The following is a 16,531-nucleotide window of genomic DNA, read 5'->3' as shown; positions in this document are numbered from 1 at the left end:
CTATATAATAAGAGGAAACACCTATCTATTCAATCACTCTGTATCCAGAGTAGGCCCTTGATGATACCCTTGAAGCAGTTGATGATAGCTCTAAAAGAGATTGTACAATCAGATTATATAGTGGATGGTGAGCCTTACAGACTTCCAGGGACATATCTCTCTCTCTTCTCTGTTTTAAATACTACAGCTCTTCTCCACATAGGCTGTTATGTGATCGCTCAGCTCCTGCACACTCTGCCAAATGAACGATCTATGCAAGGAGAAAGAGAGTTATAAAATAATCCATCAGCAGAGGAAGATGCTTGCTTTTTATTGAGGAAGAATGATGCTTACTGACAATAATGGCATTGAAGAAGCATGGAAATACAGAGGTGAGCGGAAAAAATCTCCTGGAGGGGGGGACAAGTAAATGGTGTGCTTTAGTGAGGTCAGATGGAGAAGAACTTTCTCACTCTACTAACTGTTTTCCCGTCCTGCAGGATGGATACCAGGAAGTCATGGAGGAGTTTTCTATAGAAGAAACCGGAGGGTAAGGTGATACCTGCCCCAGAATACAGGGGAAGCTTTTTCTTTTCTGCCACAGAGGTATAATAATGATATATTGGTACATAAGGAAGCTGTTCTCAAAAGAGAAGTATGTTTTGTTTTTTTAAAGATTCATACTTACCTAGGTGGATGCAGCGTCTAATGCTGTATCTGTCCCCCAGCACCTCTACACTGAGAACCAAGCGATCAAACACCGACGATCATCTGGTTCTCACAACTCTGTGAGCAGAGTGCTGCAGACTGTCAGTCACAGCTCTCTGCTCTGCTCTCTCTCCGCTCATTGGGGTGCTGGGCTGTGGAGGGGGCGGCTGGCTCAGGCTCTCAGCGGCTCCCTGAGAGCCTGAGCCAGGTGTCGGTCCAGGGATCTGGCGGATCCTGACTCCAAGGTCCTGATGACGCAGAGCCTGGACCGACTTCTGTGATGTCAGCCCACTCTCTGCTGAAAATGGGTCACAGGAGTGCAAAAGAAACTGCACTCCTGTAATCCATAGGAGAAGTACAGCCAGATGAGCTTTGATAATATATTATAGCAGAAATATTGCCACAAGTATAGAATGTTTGTTAAATCCCCCAGGGGACCAGTGAACATAACACGTGTCCCTGTTCAAAAACACACAACCGTGATATATTTGTTATTTTTAGAACAACTGATATAAAAAAAAAAAATTAGTGTCCCTTTAAACAGTGCACCAATCAGAAGTGTGTCTGGGGTCTGTATTGTGCAAACTGGTCAGTTTAGTGCCCCCTTATATTCCTGGTCAGCGCCCCTTATATTAGTGATCAGTTGAAAGTGCCTCCTTACCTAGATGGTCAGCAATGAAGTGCCTTCTTACATTGGTGCTCAGTGGAAAAATGCCCCCTTATATTGGGGTCAGTGGCAGGGCGAATCCCTGTGGTCAATAATAAAGTGCAGTAAGAGCTCCTTTATACGGATATCTTTTGGTAAAGTAACCACTTACACTGCTGGTCAGTAATGAAGTGCCACCTTACATTGGTAGTCAGTGGTAAAGTGCCTAATTACATTGAAAGTCAGTGGTGAAATGCCCTCTCACATTAGTAGCCAGTGATGAAGTTTCTTTACATTAGCGAAAAGCAGATAAGAAGCCCCTTACCTTGGTGGTCAGTGGTGAAAAGTTGAAAAGTTGTGTTAAGCTGACCATACGTGGGCTGATCAAAGAAACTGAGCAAATGTTCTCATCCACACAAGCATGTTGGTTAGAGGAATTCTCTCCACTGTGCTGTAGTATTCTGACAGCAGAGACTCCTCCACTGTCAGAATACAATGATCGGCGCTGCAGTGCTGGACGAACAAAAGTTTTCCAACAAGATCATTCATAAGAAGTAGATCATTAGATCAGCTTCTCATGAAGGGGAACAGCCAAAGATGGATCAAATTTCATCCGGTCTGTGCTGAACCCGATGAATTCAAATATATTAACAGTAAAAGGGTCAGGTCTGAGCATGTAGGCTCTTTACTAGCTAATTTTGAGTTGATTACTGGGGACATGGAGAAAGCAAATTCATATAATACCTACTTCAACTCTGTGTATACAAAAGAAAATCAGGAAGCTCAAGTCCTTAATGGGGATAGTATTGACAGAGCCCCAAATGATCCACAGAGGCTTAAAATTAACGTGGCTCACAAACATTTAGACAGAATAAAGGTGAACAAAGCACCTGGACCAGACGGCTTACATCCAAGGATCCTCAAAGAGCTGAGCTCTGTTATATCTAAGCCATTGTTTTAAATTTTTAGAGACTCTTAATGACAGGTATGGTAGCACTGGATTGATGTAAGGCCAATATGATGCCTATATTTAAAAAGGATTTAACGTTTTTTACCAATTAACTACAGATCAATTAGTTTAACTTCTTTAGTTGGGAAGGTACTGGAGAGTTTAATAAAATAACACATAGAAGAGTATTTGCTAAAAAGAAATATTTTAAGCAATAAACATCATGGATTCATGAAAGACAGAGGTTGTCAAACAAATCTGATTTATTTTTATGAGGAAGTAAGCAAAAACTTAGACAAAGGAGTGCCTGTGGACATATAATACTTGGATTTTCCCAAAGTGTTTGACGTAGCTCCTCACATGCGACTAATGTGTAATTTAAAGTCTCTAGGCTTGGAAAATTCAATTTGTAATTGTAAAGAAAACTGTCTAAAAGACTGTATTCAGAGAGTAGTAATTAATGAGTAATTAATAAGTAGTAGTCCCCGTGCATCAGAGGGCACCCTCCCAATTGGGCAACTATGTAGTAAATGAGTTGTAATGTTAATAAATGTCAAGTTATGTACTTGGGGACTAAAAACATGCATACATGCATACAAGGAGGAGAATAGCTGGGGGAGTCAATTGTGGAGAAGGATCTGGGTGCTCTGGGGGATCATAGACTTAATAATAGATTGCAATGCCAAGCTGCAGTTTCTAAAGCTAGCAAAATATGTGTATTAAAAGAGGTGTAACAGGAGGTAATGTTACTGGCTGCAGAACTTTTTCTTCCACAAGATGGCAGTAGCAAGTATGCTTTATTTAGCTTGTGACAGCCTTTAGGCTGTGGCACTTGGAGAGAGCGCCCCCCCCCCCCCTGAACCGTACCAGGCCACATGCCCTCAACATTGAGATGGTGCTTTGGGGTAGCCCCCCAAAATACCTTGTCCCCATGTTGATGGGGACAAGGGCCTCATCCCCACAACCCTTTCCCGGTGGTTGTGGGGGTCTGCGGTTGGGGGGCTTATCGGAATCTGGAAGCCCCCTTAAACAAGTGGACCCCCAGATCCCAGGCCCTCCCACCCTGTGTGAAATGGTAAGGGGGTACAAAAGTACCCCTACCATTTCACAAAAAACTGTCAAAAATGTTAAAAATGTTAAAAATGACAAGAAACAGTTTTTGACAATTCCTTTATTTAAATGCTTCTTCTTTCTTCTATCTTCTTTCGTCTATCTTCTTTCTTCTATCTTCCTTCGGTTTCTTCCTCCATCTTCTTCTTCTTCTTCTTCTGGTTCTTCTGGTTCTTCCTCTGGTGTTCTCGTCCAGCATCTTCCTCCGCGGTGTCGGCGTCTTCTTTCCTTCTTCTCCTCGGACCGTTCCGCATCCATGATGGCATGGAGGGAGGCTCTCGCTGAGAGACGCTTCTAATCTTCTGACGGTTCTTAAATAACGGGGGCGAGGCCACCCGGTAAACCCGCCCCCCTCTGATGCACGGGGACTTCCCTGTGGCATTCCCGTGACATCAGAGGGGGCAGGGTCACCCGTTACGTAACCCTTCTGACGTCACGGGGAATGCCACAGGGAAGTCCCCGTCAAGTCCCCGTGCGTCAGAGGGCACCCTCCCAATGGGCCGCTCTCTCGTCACCCCTCTTTTCCTGCGGCCTGCCAGGTTGCGTGCTCGGATAAGGGTCTGGGATGGATTTTTGGGGGGACCCCACGCCATTTTTTTAAAATTTTGGCGCGGGGTTCCCCTTAAAATCCATACCAGACCTGAAGGGCCTGGTATGGAATTTAGGGGGACCCCCCACATCATTTTTTTTTTTTAAATTTTGGTTCGGGGTTTCCCTGTGGGGAATTCCCATGCCATTTTTATCAATGAACTTTTAATTCATTAATAATTCAATAATAGTAATTCATTAATAGCCGCGAGTAGTTTTAAATGACTTTTTTTCCTTTGAAATGTCATTTTGCTGTCAGACTGTTCTAAACACAGGAAACATGCGCCCCTTTACAGGCATACTATAGACACCCCCCAGGTACGAAATTTAAAGGGATATTACACTTTTATTGTTTCACTTTAAGCATTATTAAAATCACTGCTCCCGAAAAAAACGTCCTTTTTAAAACTTTTTTTTGCATTGATCCATGTCCCCTGGGGCAGGACCCAGGTCCCCAAACACTTTTTATGACAATAACTTGCATATAAGCCTTTCAAATTAGCACTTTTGATTACTCATGTTCGTGTCCCATAGACTTTAACGGTGTTCGCGTGTTTGAACGAATTTTATGCCTGTTCGCAAGTTCTGGTGCGAACCGAACAGGGGGGTGTTCAGCTCATCCCTACTCACAAGTGCCCAGCAATGCAGCCTCCCAAGTACCCAGCAATGCAGCCTCACCCGTTCCCATCTATGCAGCCTCACCTGTGCCCAGGAATGCAGCCTCACCAGTGCCCAGGAATGCAGCCTCACCAGTGCCCAGGAATTCAGCCTTGCAAGTGCCCAGCAATGCAGCCTTGCAAGTGCCCAGCAATGCAGCCTTGCCAGTGCCCAGCAATTCAGCCTTGCCAGTGCCCAGCAATGCAGCCTCACCAGTGCCCAGGAATGCATTCTCACCTGTACCCAGCAATGCAACCTCCCCAGTGCCCAGCAATGCAGCCTCACCAGTGCCCAGCAATGCATTCTCACCTGTGCCCAGCAATGCAACCTCCCCAGTGCCCAGCAATGCAACCTCACCTGTGCCCAGCAATGCAGCCTCACCTGTGCCCAGGAATGCAGCCTCACCTGTGCCCAGGAATGCAGCCTCACCTGTGCCCAGGAATGCAGCCTCATCTGTGCCCAGCAACGCAGCCTCACCTGTGCCCAGCAATGCAGCCTCACCTGTGCAGGAGATAAGAGAGGAAGAGGAGAGCCGGCCGGATTATCACACAGGCCAGCGTCTCCTGATGTTTCAGCTTTAATACGAATCACCAGGTGCCCACCTCCTGGATCGGCTCCCACCTATGATAGACAGAACATATACACTGGACAAGTGTGCTGTCTGTCAAAGGAGACAAACCAAAAGGCGGGACCTTGTGACGGCGGCACCCAGTGATTCAAATTAAAGTTGACACAGCGGGAGACGCTGGCCTGACACCCGGGGAGGACCGACCCCCCTCTGCCTCAGCACCCGCCCTGCAATCCAGGGACAAATCCAGGGACAAATTCTGGTACAGTTTCCTCAATCCGGGGACTGTCCCTGGAAACCGGGAACGTCTGGTCACCCTATCCTATAAGGGACTTGTAAAGCTAATTGTGTGTTCATTATTGTGCTTATGCTGGTTGACTTTAACATGTCAATATACTCTGTGATACTTTTATGACCTTAACCTGCCCAAAAAAACTGTTATTATTTTATAGAGTAATAAATCTAATTCTTGTGTGCCTACTGAGGTTTACAGGAAGGTATACTGGTGATGTCAGTGAGGTTGAGACCTCACATAGGGCTGTACAAGATCAGAGGATCCAAATCTACCAGCGGCACCTGGGGGTGTAATGCTACAGAGGTTAGACTCCAAAGAGAGAGACAACAAATCATTAGTAAGACCTCGTCTAGAATATACAGTTCAGTTTTGGGCACCAGTTCACAAAAAGGATATCAGAGAGCAATGTATAAGTTCAGCTTCAGCTAGAAGTTCAGCTATGAGGAAAGATTAGCTGATCAGAATTTTTTGTTTCCTCAGAGAACGCGAATTAGGGGTCATAAGATCAACATGTATAAATACATAAGTGGTCCTTATAGTGAACTTGGTGTAGAGTTATTCACTTTCAGGTCATTACAGAGGACAAAGGGCACTCTTTATGTCTGGAAGAAAAGAGACTTAATCATCGCATGCGGAAAGGCTTCTTCACAATAAGAGCTGCGAAAATGTGTAACTCCCTCAAGAACTAGTTTTGGCCAGCTCAGTGGGTTGTTTTTAAAAAGTGCTGGATCATTCCTAAATGCACAAAATATAACTGGATACCAGTTTTTAGAGGTATTAATGCAAGGGGTAGTTGATCCGATTGCCTCACAGGGGATCAGGAACACTTTTGCCTTTACCCCACTTGAGTGATAGGACCATGCTTTATTGGGGGGGCGGGGGTTGCCTTCCTCTGGATCAACTGTGGGTATAAGATAGGGTATATGGAGGTTTTCTATTTGTATGTTTTTTTAGAGTGGTTGAACTAGATGGACTAGTGTAATTTAAATTAATTTATGGCCAGCTTTACATTTGTGGTCAATAGTGAAATGCCCCTTTACACTGGTGGAGTGAAGTGCTCCCCCTAGTTTCATGGTCGGTAGTGGAGTGCTCCCTTTCATTGATAGTCAGAGGAAAAATGCTTCTTGCATTGGTGGCTGGTGGCAATGTGCCCCATTACTTTAATAGGCAGTGGTGAATCATCCCTTACAATGGTGGTCAGTGATGAAATATTGTAACCCCTTCATTAAGTGGTCAGTGATGAAGTACCCACTTACATTGGTGACACGTGGGATTGTTTTTCAGTTGTTACTTATTCTGGCCAACAATTTTCCTATTCAGTTTCCTTTAGATTTACCTTTGACAATTTAGTGCAAGGGCCTGACTGATTGCATATACATTTAAAGTGTTTAGGTTTGAGCTCATATTATATGGTTTTGGTAAATCTAAAGGAAGATTGTACAGGAAAATTGTACAGGAAAATTACATAATGTAGGGCCAGCCTTACTTCAGAGAATACAGGTTTATATCAGCATTGCGGTGACTTTGCTATGCCTGCATGCACAGTGGGTGTCATATTTAGCAACAGCCCAGGCCCATGCACCAGGTACAAGGGTCCACAGATGCCCATTAATAATAGACAGAAGAAAACTTAAACCTACTATGTTACTATGTTACTAACTGTACAGCCCTCAAAAGAACTGCTAAAAAAAAGGGGGGGGGGGGGGGGGGTAGGAGGTTATATTTGCAAGCATACTATCTTTTTTAAAAGTGCACTTATTCTTTAAGATTCATATATCTTTTTTATGTAACAGTTGATATGAATAATATATTGGGTAGGAATTTTGGGGCCGTGAAAACTAAACCTTTCTATAAATGAGCTTAAAAATAGGGGTATACACAATTTTTCATTTTAAATGCTAAAGTCCAGTACCGATTATTCAATCAAAAGTTATACATAGGTATGTTGTTTATTAACTACTAACTATATTCCTGTGTGTATGGATACATTGGCTTGTTAGCGATTACCTTCACAAATGAGTCCCTTTCTCCCACCGTTTACAATGTGCAGGCTCCTATAACATGCTTTGATAAAATAAATTAAGACACACTTAGATTTTGTCTCATATAGATTTGCCTAACATTTAAAAAATGGTTGGGATTATTGGAGCAATAGATGCTGTGCTGCAATAGTTACCCGCATGCGCGGGAGTGACGCCATTAGAGCCCAGCCATTCGGAGAGCGCAAACACAGAAGCAAGACAGCGCAAAGATGGAAGCACTGGTAGTGGTGACAGCTCAGTGCTAGAGGGCTCATGTGAAAAATACATCTGTCAAAATGTGCTAGTATGGACTGCATACCAGCACATTATGATAGAAACCTTTACTACTGCTTGAGAAATCTGCTTGTCTACACAATTAAATATCACTTTATCATGCCTAAAAGTTCCTCAATACTTTTTTAAAAATACAAAAGAAATTGTACATTTCAGAAGTCATTTAACAGACAAGATGTTGCTCCCTTTCTGATTAACTTAAAAGCTGAGGTTCATCTGTAATGAACAAAAAGGCTTTTAATGCTATCTGGAAGTCTTGGCCACTGTTCAACTACTTCAACCTGCTTTTTTAATGGACAATTTTATGAATCAGACCAAACACCAAATATAGCAGGATAAAACAGATCAATTATGTAAAATAGATGTATTACGCAAGAGCTGAGTGGTATGATTAAGTGTTTCTCAATCCCTTTACTAATTCAGATCTGTGTACTGATAAATCAGCTTAATGCTTGCCTTCATATGGTGTCCACATCCAGCACAGATGAAACCCATACTCCTTTACTTAGTAAGGCAATGAATGGGAAAACAGCAGTAACCCATAGCAACCAGTTAAAATATTGTTCCAGTTTCTCAAAATTTAGGTAAGCTAAAGCAAGTCATTACTATTTGCATTATGTTCTTGAATGAGCCCTAGAATATAAAATATATACTATTATAAACCATATTATGGTAAATCGTGGGGAGAACAAAAAAGATTCTAGGGCATAATGCTGGCCAAAAAGATTATTTAGAGCCAAAGTATCTATATAACTACTATATAAAGTACAAAGACTACATATTAGATCTCCATGGCTGACAGATAAGCAGCTAAATAAAAGGGGAATGCCTAAAAAATTTGTACTGAGGGAGACAAGAAATAATTTACCCCTATTTGGGCCAATTTACTTCTTTGCAGGGCATTATGTTGCACATTAACATGCATTACATTGAGGTTGCCCATTGAAAATAAATAGACTGTACCAGCTGTCTAACATCTTCTTGGAAATTACAAAAAGTCCCTTTATACTGTGTTTTGTACTTTAACTTTTTTCAATAAAAATCTATTAATAATAATAAATAGACAGCAAACATGCCCCAAACATGGGAAAAATAGTGCATGACCGTTTTTCAGCACTAGAGCGTGAGTTGCCATGGATTGCAGTGCACGACAATGCAAGTGTGTTGCCTTAGTGTGTTGGAGTGTCATTCAAAATGAATTACATTGAAATACAGTAATGTATGTTACCCAGCAGGAATTAAATAAATAGTGTGATTTGTATATGCTAAGGAAGAGCATTACTTTTGTGCAGACTAACAGATCTTATCCTGCAGAACTTGTTGACTTATCCTGCAGCTGGTTGACTGCCTTTCAAGTACATTTCTATCTGACATACCCCTGAAAAAACACCCAACCTTCAGCTTTCTGCTGCCTGCTTCTAAATCTTATATGGTCTGATGGTAATGACATAGCAGCTGTAGTCTGTGTAGTTCCTCCTTTTTACCTTACATCACCACTCTCTCCTACAGAAAAGTAAAATCAGAGGAAGGGACCAGTGAGAGCTGTAGGGTACCATGGAGAGTGAGACACTCCCAGAAGTGTCCATTTTACAGAGTACTTCAAGGTTTAGTTCTATTAGGTTTGGTGGGGGAAGTCCCCTGACAGGTGAGTATTTACAGCCTTCTTCTACAAGTAAGGGGGCTTTTTCTAAAATGGCAGGGTCATTTTAAGGAGGAACAACTTCAGACTAGCTGCAGCTACATAGGTTAGTGAGGACTTTGTTTTAACCACTTAAGCACTGGACCATTTGGCTGGCCAAAGACCAGAGCACTTTTTGCGATTCGGCACTGTGTCGCTTTAACTGACAATTGTGCGGTCGTGCGATGTTGCACCCAAATAAAATTGACGTCTTTTTTTTCCCCATGAATAGAGCTTTCTTTTGGTGGTATTTGACCGCCTCTGCAAATTTTTATTTTTTGCGCTATAAACAAAAAAAAGCGACAATTTTGAAAAAAACACAATATTTTTTACTTTTTGCTATAATAAATATCCCCAAAAAATGTATTAAATTTTTTTTCCTCAGTTTAGGCCGATACGTATTCTTCTACATATTTTTAGTAAAAAAAAAAAAAAAACGCAATAAGTGTATATTGATTGGTTTGCGCAAAAGTTATAGCATCTACAAAATAGGGGATAGATTTATGGCTTTTTTATTATTTTTTTTTTTTACTAGTAATGGCGGCAATCTGCGATTTTTATCGGGACTGCAATGGTGGACATGTCGGACAATTTTAACATATTTTTGGGACCACTAGCATTTTTACAGCGATCAATGCTATAAAATTGCATTGATTACTGTAAAAATGTCACTGGGAGTGAAGGGGTTACCCAGTAGGGGGCAGTGAAGGGGTTAAGTGCATCCTAGTACATGTTCTAACTCAAGGGGGAGGGGACTGTGCAGGGGAGATGACAGATTGTCTGTTCATACTCTATATGAACAGACGTCTGTTCTCCCCTCAGAGAACCGGAAACTTTGTGTTTACACACACAGATCCCGGTTCTCGGTGTGCCCCGAGCAATCGCGGGAGTCCAGCGGTGATCACCACCGCTGGGCACTCGCATTGGCTCCATGGGTGAGCAGGGGGTGTGCACACGCCCCCTAGTGGCCGTCTGCGGCACCGACGTACCATGATGGGGATTCGCGCAGCCAAGCCATGTTGCCGCAGTACAACTCTGGCAGTTGGTCGCATTGCGGTTAAAATGTATTCACTGCTTGTTAAGAATAGTTAAACTCTAAAAGTCCTACTTGAAAGCTTAAAGTGATATTAAAGGGGTTGTAAAGGCAGAAGGTTTTTTTTTATCTTAATGCATTCTATATATTAAGATAAAAAGCCTTCTGTGTGAAGCAGCCTCCCCAGCACCCCCTAATACTTACCTGAGCCCCATCTCTGTCCACGAATCCCATGGCCATGTAGGACTCTCCCTTCTGATTGGCTGAGACACAGCATCAGCGCCATTGGCTCCTGCGGCTGTCAATCAAAGTCAGTTAGCCAATCAGGGAAGAGAGGGGGCAGGGCTGAAAGGCAGCTCCATGTCTGAATAGACACATGGAGCTGCAGTTCGGCTAGGGTGCCTGCATAGCAAGCTGCCTACTGTGGGGGCACTCGACAGGAGAGAGGGGCCAGGAGCAGCAAAGAGGGACCCGAAAGGAGGAGGCTCTGGGCTGATCTGTGCAAAACCCACTGCATAAAGCAGGTAAGTATAACATGTTTGTTATATAAAAAAAGAGACTTTACAATCACCTTAAAGTCTTGTTTTGTTTTTTTTTTTAAATAACAAACATGTTATACTTACCTGCTCTGTGCAGTGGTTTTGCACACAGCAGCCCAGATCCTACTCTTCTTGGGTCCCTCGCCGGCACTTCTGGCCCCTCCCTCCTGCCCCCACAGCAAGCAGCTTGCAATGGGGGCACACGAGCAGCGGCCCCACCCCCTCTCTCCCCTCATTGGATTGCTGACTTTGCTTGAAAGCAGCAGGAGCAGTAGTAAAAGTAAAATAAGTGCTCTAAATGTATATTAACATGAAACAATAAGAAAAATGAGTACAAGCAGCAACTCCTCCGTGAGATATCAGCACAGTACCAATATTGTATAACTTTACTGAGTGGCGCTACTTGAGTGAAAAATAAAAAGTAAAAAGTAAATAAAATAAATTTGAGCAGAAGAGTCCACGAGTGACGTATGTTAATGTTTTTGGTGAATGACACCACCTAGAGTTGTGATTCTGTGCATCAACACCACCACCAAAAGCTGAAAGACTCTAGGGCAGTGGTTCTCAACCTGGGGTTTGGGACCCCCTCAGGGGTCGAATGACGATTTGCCAGGGGTCACCAAATTCTAGGCTGTTCCTGAAGCCCGCGCCACTCTCCAAGCCTTTTCGCAGCCGCCCAGCAGGGCTCTCTCTGGAGCCTGTGGCCGCCCAGCTAGGCTGTTCCTAGAGCCGCGGCCGCCCACTCAGCCTCTTTGCAGCCACCCATTCAGTTCACGGCATGGGTGGGGGGCAGAGACTAGAGGTCAGCTGACTGGTGAGGAATGTGAAGTGGGAGGGGCTGGAGGAGACCCTATCTCCTGATTTTGGCATAGGTGTCACTGCTGTGAGACACCACAGAGCTGGAGACACAGTGAAGTCGGAGACATAGTGAGTAACACTACCTGTGATTAGAAAGTTATGTGAGCACGAACTCAAGTTTAATTTCTAGCACCACATCCCAAGAAAAATTGTGTTTAGAACCAAAAGAGTGGGGGTTTTTAAGGTGCAAGTTGAATAAGTATCAAATATTTTTGTATAAAAAGACTTTTACTTTATTAAGAAAATACAATAAAATATTTTTCACATCAAAATATAAAAAGGAGATTTATATATGGAAGTGCCACATGTATTTAATTGCAGATGCAGTAACACAGCATAAACGATGTACTTCCCAACATGATTAGAGTTGCCATTAAAAGTTCCCACTACAGTTCTCAGATCAGCAGATGACCTTGATCAAGAGCAACTAAGTTGTTTGATCAGAATTCCCCCCAGCACTGCCACTGGTCCCACCCCACACCAGAACTGCCACTCATCCCAACTCCCCACCAGCAATGCCACTCATCCCATTCCCCCCACTCCCCACCAATGAATAAAAATAGAGAATACATGGAAGGGAGAGCAAAAGAAGGGGAGGAACAAAGAAAAAGGGAGAAAAAGAATAAGAGAAAGAACAAGAAAGATGGCTAGAGAGCGGGATGGGGGAAACAAACAAGAAATTAGGATAGAGAGATAAAAGGGAAAGAAAGGAGAAAAAAGAGAGTGGTACATCCTAAAATGTACCATAAGAGGTTTTAATACAATACGAGTAGAAGGGACTCCGGGAGCATTAAATGTCCGTGGGGTAGGGGCGCAAATTACTTGTCTTGGCAACCCACGCTACGAAAATAATTTTACTGTTAGGGGTCCCCACAACTTGGGAAATTTTATCAAGGGGTCACGGCATTAGAAAGGTTGAGAACCACGGCCTCAACTAACAATTATTTTCATAATCGATTAGTTAGCTGATTGTTGTTTCGATTAATCGGTTAATAACCTTAAAAGTGTGGTGTATAATTTAGTTAATATGTAAAGTTTTTAAAAAAAGGCAATTTATTCTTAAATATCTCTATATGCAGTGGTAAATATAAATAACCAACTGTATGGTTAGGGAGTAAAACCTTTAATCCACTCTGAGAATAATGGACAGAAGAGATATACTGTATATGCTGTTAGAGGTTGAATCTAGTAAATATCATCAGACTCAGAGATCAAATTTTCTTATTTAAAAGAAAAAAGTTAAAAACTCTTTTGCAGATTTTCAAACAGAACTGTAATATATTATATGCTGGCCATACAAAAACAATGTCTTCCTTCAAAAAAAAATTTAATTTTAAGAACGTTTGTTTGATTTTCTAATCATTAGTGGGGTCAAATCGATGTTTGTTTTCAACCACAGTGACAGGAACATTTTGAAATAATAGAAAACTTCTTGGGCAAAGGAATTTTCAGACAGTGTATGTGGTTTTTCATTCAGAAATTACATTCATTTTAAAACAGAATGTTAAAAGCAAGTGAAAATTTTAAACATTCTTTATTCAGCGAATGTACAAAGATTTTTTGTATGAATATTCTCGTCTGAAAATTGATCCGTGTGGCCAGCATAAGGCTCGGTACACACCTATGCAGTTCAGTTTGTTTTTTATCTGTTTCTGCAGTGCTTTTTGCTGTGCGTTTTGGTTTTTTGCACATGTGATTTTGCTGCAATTTGCGTTTTTGCATTTTTTTATGCCTTTTTTTGGCCAATTTGTTGTTGGGATGATTAAAAAAAAATAACAGAAATTGCTGCAAAAACACATTACATGCTTTTCTGCAGCTTCTCCATTGAAGTATATTGAACCAAAAAAAAAAGCATAGTTTTTGCGCTGAAAAAAGTCCCTGACCCTTTCCAAATACGCAGCAGCTGAAAAAAGCATTGATGTGAACGGTAAATGAACTGCAGTGCGTTTCTGCAAAAAGCACCAAAAACACATAGGTGTGAACCAGGCCTAAGACGTTTAGTGACATAATGGGGTTAAAAAAAAATTAGCCCTTTATAATACAAAAAGAGCAAATAATCGCTACTGCAAGGGGTTCATTTTTTTACTGTGCAACAGTAAAAGTAATATTTACAGTAGCGATCATTTGCTCTTTTTGTACTCTAAAGAGCTCATTTTCAGTTTTTTAAACCCATTATGTTACTGGTCTGGCAGATTAATCGATTATGAAAATACTAATCAATTAATTTCATAATCGATTAGTTGTCGATTAATTGATTAGTTGTTTTGGCCCTAAAAGACTCGCTTACCATTTCACATGGACCTTTCACTACAAGAAGTTATAAGCGCTTGTGGCTCCATACCCAGCCAGGGCCTTTTTAAACTTCAGAAGGAGGTTCTCCAGCATTGACATACTAATCGTCCCGATATGGTTGTGATGGAAAGTCCCCAAAATACAAAAGGCTCCAAATAGTGTAAAATTGCAAAAACATTTACTGCACATAAAATAAAGGTTGCACTTACATCAAAGATGTACATAAAGTGCCTTAAAAAATATGCTACAAAAACCTGTCCTTCCAGGACAGTGACGTCAGCACGTCGCTCCTCCCTATGAGTTTCGTCAAACATTGACGTTGTCCAGGGACATGTGCCTTTGTGCTGATGGCTGCTACTTCCATTGAAATCTTTTATTTTATTTTCCAATAATTTTATTATTTATTTATAGGTTTTTATAGTAAATTACAGAAAAGTAAAGCAACATAATCATCTATAGTAAGGTACATAATTTCCAATAGCGACCATATTCATTACAAAAAAAACCATGTAACCTTGCATATCATACAGCTTGTTTACATTATAGCCAATCACCAGATGGGATGACTGTCTGTATCTTCAACCGTATAGAAAAAATAGGAGAGCAGAGCACATAAAATGATAGATATATTGTCTAATATCTGTTTCTACACGTGAATTGGTATACCTCTTGTATAACTGTATATGGTTGGTGGAGTGAGGACCAGATGTTGCATTATGTGATAATACCCGAGTTGCAGTCATCTTTAGGGGGACATGTAGCCTTACAGCTGTGAGATTAGTGGATAGAGGGGTTTGAAGGGAAAGTATGGGGATGGGAGGACTTCAATGTGTATGAGAGAGAAGCCCATGGCTTGTACGGCCAGAAGGAGACCAAAGTATATCATATAAAACAGGATGTGTTCTCAGATTGGAGGGGGAACTAGAAGAGTACCGAATTGCCTTTAAATGCTTTGCATTCAAGGCAGGTTATCAATGAGAACAGGTGTCAGCCAATTGGCCCAGCACAGTTTGTGGCGCTACCGCACTCAATGTTTCTTGAAAGTGGAGCCAACATGCCCATGTGCGGGTAAATTTAGAGGGGCTATCTTGCACGACACTGATCAGTTATTCCATTTCAGCTATATGACTGACCCAACAGTACCAATCTGCTAATGTCGGGGAGGTAGTGGTGCTCCATTTTGCGGAGATACATCGTCTTGCAGCATTTACTAAGTGAAGAGCCAGCGATTTATGGTATTTGGATTTTGGGAGGGAAATATGGTGTAGCACATATTGGACAGGAGTAAAATCAGGTGTATAAGTGGTGATCTTAGTTATCCCATCATGCACCACACTCCAAAATTCCTGCAGTTTCGAGCAGGACTACCAAATATGTAGCAGGGAGACAGGTTCAGGTACAAAACTCCATCAGAGAGGGGAGTTGAAGAAGAAAATTTGTGAAGAAGTGTGGGTGTGCTGTATCACCCCAAGAAAAGCTTGTATCCCCTTTCCTGAATGGTAGCATTCATTGACCCCTTGTGCATGTGAGTGAGCCGGATTCTATCCCAATCTTTGTCTGTAAGGTTGAGGTCAAGTTGTGTTTCCCATGTCCAACAGATTTTACTGGTATTTGGGGTGCACTTAGAAAACAAAAGGGCGTACAATATAGATATCATGTGACATTGTGTCATATTTCCCAAGCAGATTCAAACGGAGTATGAGAACGAGACCAGTCAGGGGAACATTTTGGGTGGTTAAAAAAATGTCTTAATTGAGTGTATGTCCAGAAGAGGAATGTAGAGTTTCACATCTTGGCCTGTAGCGCTTTATAAGATAGAAAGATACCCCTGTGGAAAAAGTGTTCAGCGTATACCTGTTTGTAGGGCCATACGTCTTTTAGGAACTGATTAGACAAACCTGGAGAAAAGTCTGTGTTGTGTCTAAGGGGGGTGAGTTGGCCTGGCTGAGACAAGATACTTCCATTGAAATCTTAATTTCCACCATGCTCCCTGAATGGAGGAGGTGGACTTTTCATTCACCTGCCCTTCCTCCATTCATAGAGTAATTTTTCTTAGGAGAATCGTTTTTTTTTTTTTTTTGAGTAGAGCAATAGATTGGAATGGCCTGGTATAGTTTGCACTTTTGATGAATGCCTGTGACAGGATCAGAAGTTCATATTAATCCTCACAACATCGAAAGATCATAGCTGGTAGGGTTATGGAAGAGACATTTTTTATTCAATGTAAGTACTGTCCCTGGTGCTGATTTAAAAACATATTTAACTAAACTTAAGATTTAGGGCACATTGTCCCTCGTGTAATAAAATTTTGGGCCT

Source organism: Aquarana catesbeiana, linkage group LG04, assembly GCF_042186555.1.
Source record: "Aquarana catesbeiana isolate 2022-GZ linkage group LG04, ASM4218655v1, whole genome shotgun sequence".
Taxonomy (NCBI): Eukaryota; Metazoa; Chordata; class Amphibia; order Anura; family Ranidae; genus Aquarana; species Aquarana catesbeiana.
This window is presented reverse-complemented; position numbering follows the sequence as displayed.